The following is an 8,896-nucleotide window of genomic DNA, read 5'->3' as shown; positions in this document are numbered from 1 at the left end:
CTCCTGTACTTATAAGAAGAAGAGATTAGGACACAGAAAACACAGACCAAGGGATGACCATGTGAGGACACAGAGAGAAGATGGCCATCTACAAGCCAATGAGACAGGTCTTGGAGGAAACCAATTCTCCAACACCTTGATCTTGGACTTCCAGTCCCCAGAACTGTGGAAAAATGAATTTCTGTTCTTTAAGTCACCCAGTCTGTAGTAATTTGTTACGGAAACACCAGCAAACTAATACAGGGAGTTTCTCTTCTAGTGAAGTCACCCTCTTCAGGCAAAATTACTCTTTCTGGGTGGAATTCAAGTTAGATATCAGCTGATGTGGCACGTGGCTTCTCTTTTCTATGGCATGGTTTATTTGTGCAAGTGATTTGATAGGTTAACTCACATGGTTTCCCTTGACTCTCTGTATTTATCCCGGCATCAGGACTGTGTACTGACTCCTCTATGGGTATAAGAAAACGTCACAGGAGGCCTAGAGGACAATTTTCTTTGAGGAGATTATATTGATGAAAATAAGAACAATTTGGATGTAAAAGAACCATTGTTTTACTGCCTACGTTGATAGGCTTAAATCGCATTACTTAAAAGCCCTTTCTCTTCAGTGAAGGGGGTTATTTAATACAGTAGAGAAAGCATTAAACTGGAAGCAGGCAATACATGTGAAAAGGCTTCAAACTTATGAAGGTCACAAAGTGCTACACGTGAGTGTAGTCTGATCTTTGGAATTCACCTTGAGTCATAAGTGGGGCTGGTCTTAGCCACTGCCATTTTTCAGCTAACGAGACAAAGACTCAAAGAATTTAAGAGATTTGCAAATAAAGTACTTAAACACCAAATTCAGGAATTCTGATCTGGAAGTGTATCCATTTTCTATTCCTCCACACTGAACCCTGTAGATTTAGTACACTCAACGAGGAAATGAGTGAAAAGCATATATCATGTGTCTGTCACATCGAAAATAGTCAGCAACGTTACATGAGATTAATATTGATATTGTAGCCCAAACCTCAATTAGGAAGCAAGATATGTGTAAATGATTGGTCAGTTTTAGTTCATTTACCACTTAATGAGGAATCTTAAATCTAATATTTCCTTTGTGAGGCATTCTTGATGAGAATTATTGAAAATGCAGTACTCTGTTTTATTAAATAGTATAGTGATATATGTATATATATATATGATTTGTATTTTATTATATTTATTAGTTATTATAAATGTCATTTTAAAATTTGCATAACAGGATAGACCATTTTGGAAAAGTATGAGATGTTTGGAACCTATTCTGACCTAGAGTTCTACCTGAATTAAGCCTCTTTGCCTTAAGAAAATTAGCAAATGCTGTGCAGGCATTTTGAAGTCAATGAAGTTTAAGATTAATTTTTCCATTTAATGGGAATGTACTGAGAACTTATTATGTTCCTGGCCCCAAGATATGCAACAGAAAACTGTGTAACAAAAATAATATTTCAGGAAGTTGAATGTGGAGCCGTGAGAAGTATGTATGGAAGGAAGAGATAAGGAGAATTCATTATGAGGCCTTGTGTAATTTAGTTTTGATAGGAGTGTGATCATAATAACAGTTTATTGACATTTGAGGAAAGTTTCTTATAGACAGCACAAAATTGTGTCATATTTGCAAATCCATTCTAACAGTTTCTGTCTTTTAAGTGCTATATTTAGACATTTACATTTAATGCAATTGTAGATACACAGTTGTTGATATGCGAGTAAGTCTAACGTTAGTTTTACATTTTTCTGTTTCTGTCCTCTGTTCTCCTCTCTCCCTGCTTTCCCTTTCTTACTTTTTATTAGGTTATTTGAATCCTCTCCATTTTTTGTATTCCATCTTAATGTATCTGCTGAGATTTTGATTATACCTTTTGTATGGTTATTTTAACGATTATTCTAGGGATTACAGTTACAGACTTGACTTGTGTCCGTGTACTTATAATCAAAATTCTACTACCTTAAGTTGAACATGGAAACCTTATTATCCAAAAGGTTTTTTGATATAGTTGTTATACGTTACTTGCACATACTTCAAAAACCCCATTGGACATGGTTATGATTTTGTTTTCAACTATTAAACCTATTTTAAAGAACTCAAGAAGATCATGTACTTTCTTGATTGCCTCCACCCTCTTGGGGTCACAGTGTACTAATCAAAGAGAAAAATTCTTATTATTTTTACCCAGACATTTACCATTTCTGTTGCTGTTCCTTCATATGCCTGATGTTCCAAAGTTCCCTCTCGTATCAGTTCCCTGTAGTCTAAATAACTTAATTTAGCAATTATTTTAGAATAGACAACACATGTCTTAGTTTTCCTTCATCTGAGAATGCCTTTATTTCACCTTCATTATTAAGGACATTTTTGCTGAATAAAGATTCGGGGTGGAAAATTATTTTTTCCTGTCATCATTAAAAAAAAACATTTTGCTCTTTCTTTCTGGTCTTTATGGTATCTGATGAGAAATCTGCAGGAATAGAATCATTGATCCTCATAGATAATGTACACTTTTGCTCTGAATTCTTTCAAGATTTTGTTTTTGCTTTAGTTTTAAGTAGCTTAATTATGATGGATGTGGGCCTGAGTTTCTTTCTTTACACGTATCCTTTGGAGAGTCAAATCACCTTCTGGAAACTGTGGGCTTATTTTTGCCAAATTGGGAAAGTTTTAGCCTGACTTCTTTAAATATATTTTTTCCAGCATTACCTTCTTTCTCTTTCTGATAAGCTGAGGACACGAATATTAGAGGATGTTATTGTCCTACATTTTCTCAAACAGTTTATTCTCTGATGTTCAGATTGGATATTTCTTATTGGTTTATTTTCAAATTCATTGACTCTTCCCTCTGTCATTTCCAAACTGCCATTGAACCCATCCACTGAGTTGTGTTTGTTTTTTGGTTTTTGTTTTTTTAATTTCAGTTCTTGGTTCTTCTTTATATCTTCTATTTATTCACTAAGACTTTCTATTTCTATTTGTTTCAGAGTGTTTACAATTGCTTATTAGAGCATTGTACAATTGGCTTAAAATATCTTTCACATAATTCCAGTATCAGTGCTATGTTAATTATCTGCACCTGTCAGTTATCTGTTTCTACTGTGAGTTGAGATTTTCCTAATTGGAATATGCAGAGTTATTTTGAATTATGTGCTATAGATTTTGAATAGTATATAATGAGATTCTGTGTCTTTTTCTAATTCTACGGAAAATGTTGATATTTTTGTTTTCGTAAGAAATTAACCTTGTTAGCTTCAAGCTAGAAATTCTTTTTTTAAATGATTGATTGATTGATTGATTGATTTAGAGAAAGGGAGTGCAAGAGAGGGAGGGACAGAGAGAAAGGGAGAGAGAGAATACCAGGCAGGCTCCGCGCTGTCAGCACAGAGCCTGACACAGGGCTCAATCCCATGAACTGTGGGATCATGACCTGAGACAAAATGAAGAGCTGGATGCTTAACTGAATGAGCCACCCAGGTGCCCGACAAGCTGAAAATTCTAACCCACCTTCTATAGGCTGTGGTTCCAAAGTGAATTTGTTTTTCAAAGTCTTTAAAGTGCCATTTGGACCTGTCCCATGTGTGCCATGGCTTGCTGTTGGTTCAGTTCCCAGAGTGCCCTAGGACTAGCATAAGATCTACGAAAACAAGCCATGGTTATCCCAAACAGTTCACAGTTTAATGGAGTCACTTTCCTGAACTTTAACCTATCCACCGTCTCTACTCTCATCCTGTCTACTTTGTTTTTGTTTTTTCTTTGTTTGTTTGTTTTGTTTTTGCTTTCCTCTGAGGCTCACCTTTTTATTCCTCCAACCAGAAAAGCTGGAGCTTTAATATCTCTATCCCTTCATGTACTTTCTTGATTGCCTCCACCCTCTTGGGATCACAGTGTACTAATCAAAGGGAAAATTCCCTTCTCCTAGAATTTTGGTTCTTGCTGGCCTCACCATTACTGAAGATACTGAATTGTTTCAGGGCTGAAATGTACAAGTATGAAGAAAAGGTGAAATAAAACCAGAGAGCGATTTCTGTACTTTCTCAAGGTCAGTTCTCTTTCCCGGAGGCAGACCTGGAGGGCATCTTCTCTAGCTTTTCTGTCTGTGCCAAAGCCCACTCTGGTATCTATGCGCAATTTCATTCAGGTCGGAGGACTGTAAGAAGACTGTTTGTAAATTCACAATAAGTTCAATGGTATATTGAACTCTTGTTCTCCACACCACCCCAATTTACCTTCTACTGACTTTACGTCGTTTTCAGATAGCTGCTGCATATGATCTGTTCAAGGTTTGCATCTATAGTAAATATAAGAGACAAACAAACAAAAAGAAACAGAGTGTTGTGTACTTACTCCATCTTACCGGGAACCAGAAACTTAGTAGAGATTTAAATGGATTTCTAATTATCTTGTGTTTGGAGGTGACTGACGTATCGTTGTATGAAATCTGTACAACGGAGCAGCTTTGTTTGTACAGGTCACATAAATATTGGTGATCACGACATATATCACTTGGTTATCAGACATAAGATAGGGCAGGCATTGTCAGTAGCATAGCTGTATAATCTCAGCTTTTCTTGACACTATAAACACCTGAGATTTTCTACTCAAAGGTTATATTTAGCTTGGGCACAAGGCAAGCTAGAAGTGTCAGAGAAATGAAGGTCCCCAGAATGAGACTTCAAACAATGACAGAAGTTATTGGGTGGCCAGTTCAGAGGTATTCTAAACCAGTCTCCTAGAGTTCTTCAGCAGGACTGGACTCACCTGCTTATAGTGAGAAAAAGCTTAATCATGTACCCTTGATTGGTTTTTCTTTTCCTGCCTTACTCTTTCCCCTACTAGAGTTTGCTACCAACACCTCCCAAGCCACGTTTACTCAAAACTTTTTCGGAGGAAGCCCGATTGCCAAAACATCCAAACTATGACCAACTTGAATAGGCTTTTTAAAGGAAAATTTCTGTATAAATTCAAATGATTTTTGGTTACAATGTCATAAATAGCTCAGGCAAAATAAGTGGGTAGTCTTCAAGGAACACGGGGAAATACTTTACGGATCTTAAGAAGCTTCCATGACATTGGAGATTTTATAGATAATTAAAATATAAAATAATTCTGCTCTTATCAGAAACAATGTATCAGGAATCAATCCTGATATATTGATACCCTGATATATATCCTGGTATACGTCAATATAGCAATATACTGATTAATAAACTATTTCTCATAGATGTATCCGTAATGGAATTCTCATTTGGCACAAAAGAATACCAGATTTGATTCTAGACCAATGGCAACCTGGTTACAAAGTAGCTTTGTGTGATGGAGACTCTGAAGATTTAGGAATCAGATACCCTTTGTTGTCTGCCTTTGGGCATAGTCTTTGTTTCCATGGGATTCATTCTATTCCCTCATATACCCAAGGTGTTGGAATTAAACAAAATTTTGTGGTGTTTGACTGATGGATTTCTACTGGGTTTATGCATGGATTTCTAACAGCAAACTGCTGAAATTATTGGGTATGTCAATGTCTGTGACTACCAGCAATTCACAAGCTCTAGGATTCCAAAGCACCTTACCATTCTATTATTCTGGCTATCCAAGATGAAGAGGAATTACTGTGCAAGGTTACCCCAAGACAAGCATTAGGTCAGAATATTATAGATAAAAGTACACATAAGGAATAAGATTATAGGCATAAGGCCAAGTCTAAGAGAAAGTAGGAAGCAAAAACAAATCACATGTAAAAGTTGTAAAATATCTTCTTGCAAACATTCCCTTTGGTTTATTTAAGGTGATTTTGCAGAAAAAGGCTAGGCACTAGGTCACGATGGTGGGACCTTGTAATTCAAGGTTTTATTCTGATTCCCATTGGAGAACATTTGCAGTATTTTCAGGCAAGGATGGAAATGATCAGATATTTAAAAGCTCACTGTAAATACTATATGAATTGAGTATCTACTCTATGTGAGACACTGTCTTAGCTTCTTGGAATGCAAAGATGAATTAAGAGGTTCACAGTTGAGGGGGCAAAGCAGAGGTGTGATCATACAATTACAATTTAGAATAAAGACATTTTAAAGCATGTAAATAATTACCTCTAAAATAAATCCCTTCTTCAATGATTTGTGTGTGTGTCACCCATATCCCTAACACAAGATTCCTCTTTTTTTTTAAGCTTATTTATTTATTTTTTGAGAGAGACAGAGAAAGAGAGAGGGAGCATGAGTGGGGAAGGGGCAGAGAGAGAGAGAGAGAGAGAGAATCCCAAGGAGGCTCTGTACTATGAGTATGGAGCCTGATGCAGGGCTTGAACCCACAAACCTTAAGATCAAGACCAGAGACGAGATCAAGAGTTGGACACTCAACTGACTGAGCTGCCCAGGCACCCCTAGAATCATCTTTACTTTTTTAAATACTCTGCACTAGATTACAATAGAATCTTGTTTGGGACTTAGGGAGAAGATAAGAAAACAAACAGCAAGAAATTAAGGTCTCACATTCATGCATTCCTTTTTCTCCCCCCCCCCCACCCCCAAGCATGAGCATGGAAATTTCAAAGTTCATTTCATCCTAGGTGAAATAACAGCAGTAGTAGAAATAGTAACAGTAGTAGAAGAAATCATAATAATATCAATCACCCGTTGTTCATTTGTATCATGCTGTTTATATGATGTTTTTGTGCATATCCATTTTAGTTATCCTTTTCTTTCCAACACCACATGGCAGAACAATAAAAGCAGACATTTTACCTTCTCTTTTGCTAATGAAAATATACACAATGAAAGGCAACGTGTAAAAAGACAACCCAGGGTAAGAAATACATGTTGCTTTGTAAGATGCTAAGCACATATATAGCTATATATTGTATAGCATATCTGAAATAAAATTTCATGAGACAGTACTTTCCCTTACAAAGCACTCTCCTATTTTATATCTATTCCATATTATGACATTCTATTCCACTTTCAAAATGCTGATCACAACCAACTAAATTGATAGGTTGCATCCCACAGTATGAAAAACTTTAGATCAAGTGTTTGCTTAAGATCACACAGCTAGTAAATTGCGTGTTTGAGGTTTAAATTTGTGTCTCTGCGTTCCCCATCTGATTCTCTTTCCACATAACTAACATCTCTGGTTCTTCATTTTATCCACTCTGATCCAACCAGCAGACTTTTGCCATGTTTATCTTCCTAAGATACAATAAAACATTTCAGTTCTTTTTTTTTAATTTTTTTTTTAACATTTATTTGTTTTTGAGAGAGAGAGACAGAGCATGGTTGGGGGAGGCGGGGGGAGGGGCAGAAAGAGAAGGAGACAGAATCTGAAGCAGTCTCCAGGCTCTGAGCTGTCAGCACAGAGCCAGACGTGGGGCTCAAACTCACTAATCCTGAGATCATGAGCTGAGCAGAAGTCAGATGCTCAAAGGACTGAGCCACTCAGGCACTCCCATCAGTTCTTTTCTTTAAAAAAAACAAAAACAAAACAAGCAAAAACGACTTTAGTGGGACCCCCCCCCCCTGCCTATTGGATGCAGATATACAGAACTTCTAGAAGTAGAATAGAACCCATGTTCTTCCCCTTGAGTCTATAGATTTCTAGCAGGTTTGTGAAAGAGCTTCCTGGCATCAGTGATCCTTCTCCCCTGAATTTTATGCCTGCTCTCAAATATCCCTCATGCCTGTATGATGCATTATGTACAACATGTTTCTTGTCATTCTCTAAAGACATCAAACACGTTCCTACCTCAGGCACATCATTTGTAGTGTTCCTGTTGCTGGAAATATTTCATTATCACATACCATCGAACACCCCCATAGACTAGTAATTATCTACCTCTCAGCTTTCTCTGTGAAATAGAAGTTATTTGCTTGGTTTAAAGTTACAACTAATATATTTCTGAACATGAAATTACACTGGGCCAGTGGTAGCACAGAAGTGTGAATACATAAGCTAGGTCATTGAATGAGTGTAAGTTCATCAAGGTAAAAAGAGTAAGTTTTCCCTTTAAGTGCCTGGTTGTTCCAGAACATGAGAAATGATAGTGAGGGACAAAGCACAAATGGATATAAGAAGCCGGAAAAAGTTTGCAGAAAGGGCATTTTTATTTGCTTTGGTTTATAAGACCTGCAAATACTGAGTCTGAAAAGAAATACTAAAAATGTGTTAGAACTTTCCAAAATTGGCTCTGGTTAATGGGTTTATTTAAGAGAAGGGAAAAAAACTGGTGAACTCTTTATTGTCAAACACTTATATTAAAGCAATATTCAAACTGTTTTACTCAGCTTAAATGATAAATTGTTCTTAGAGCTCTTAACAAGCAGGTGTTATAAGTTGGCTTTACTTTTCTAGTTTTATTCAGATATAATTGACCTACATCACCACATAAGTTTGTTCCCAAGTTTTCGTCTAGGAGTTTTATGTTGGCAGGTCTTACATTTAAGTCTTTAATTCAATTTGAGTTAGTTTTTTGATAGTTTTTTTATTGTCTGTGTAATCTGCCCAGATAGCAGAGATTCCATATCTTATAATAATTATGTGATTTGTCTCCACTTCATCTTTCCTTTAATTATCTTTTATAACATCCTTCCTTGTGATAAAGTTCTTTATAATCATGTTTCTTTGCCATATTATTTTTAGAATAGCTTAGTGTCATTTTATTGTAAATAAATAACCAATTATTTTTTTTTTCTCAGGCCCCGATAAGCCTATTGCAATTAAGTGCCAAACTTTCTTGAGTTAATACGTTTAATTTTGTCTCCCCAAGATCAGACCCTAAAAGTAGGGAACAAAGTCAAGACATCTTTCACATCTAAAACTCTCTTTAGGACTTCCTAGAGGACTCCTGGAAAATCAGAGTAGTTTGTTCCTTCATCTTCTAAAGAG

The sequence above is a fragment of the Leopardus geoffroyi genome, chromosome E1 (assembly GCF_018350155.1).
Source record: "Leopardus geoffroyi isolate Oge1 chromosome E1, O.geoffroyi_Oge1_pat1.0, whole genome shotgun sequence".
NCBI classification, from domain to species: domain Eukaryota; kingdom Metazoa; phylum Chordata; class Mammalia; order Carnivora; family Felidae; genus Leopardus; species Leopardus geoffroyi.
Note: the sequence above shows the minus strand (reverse complement) of the source record.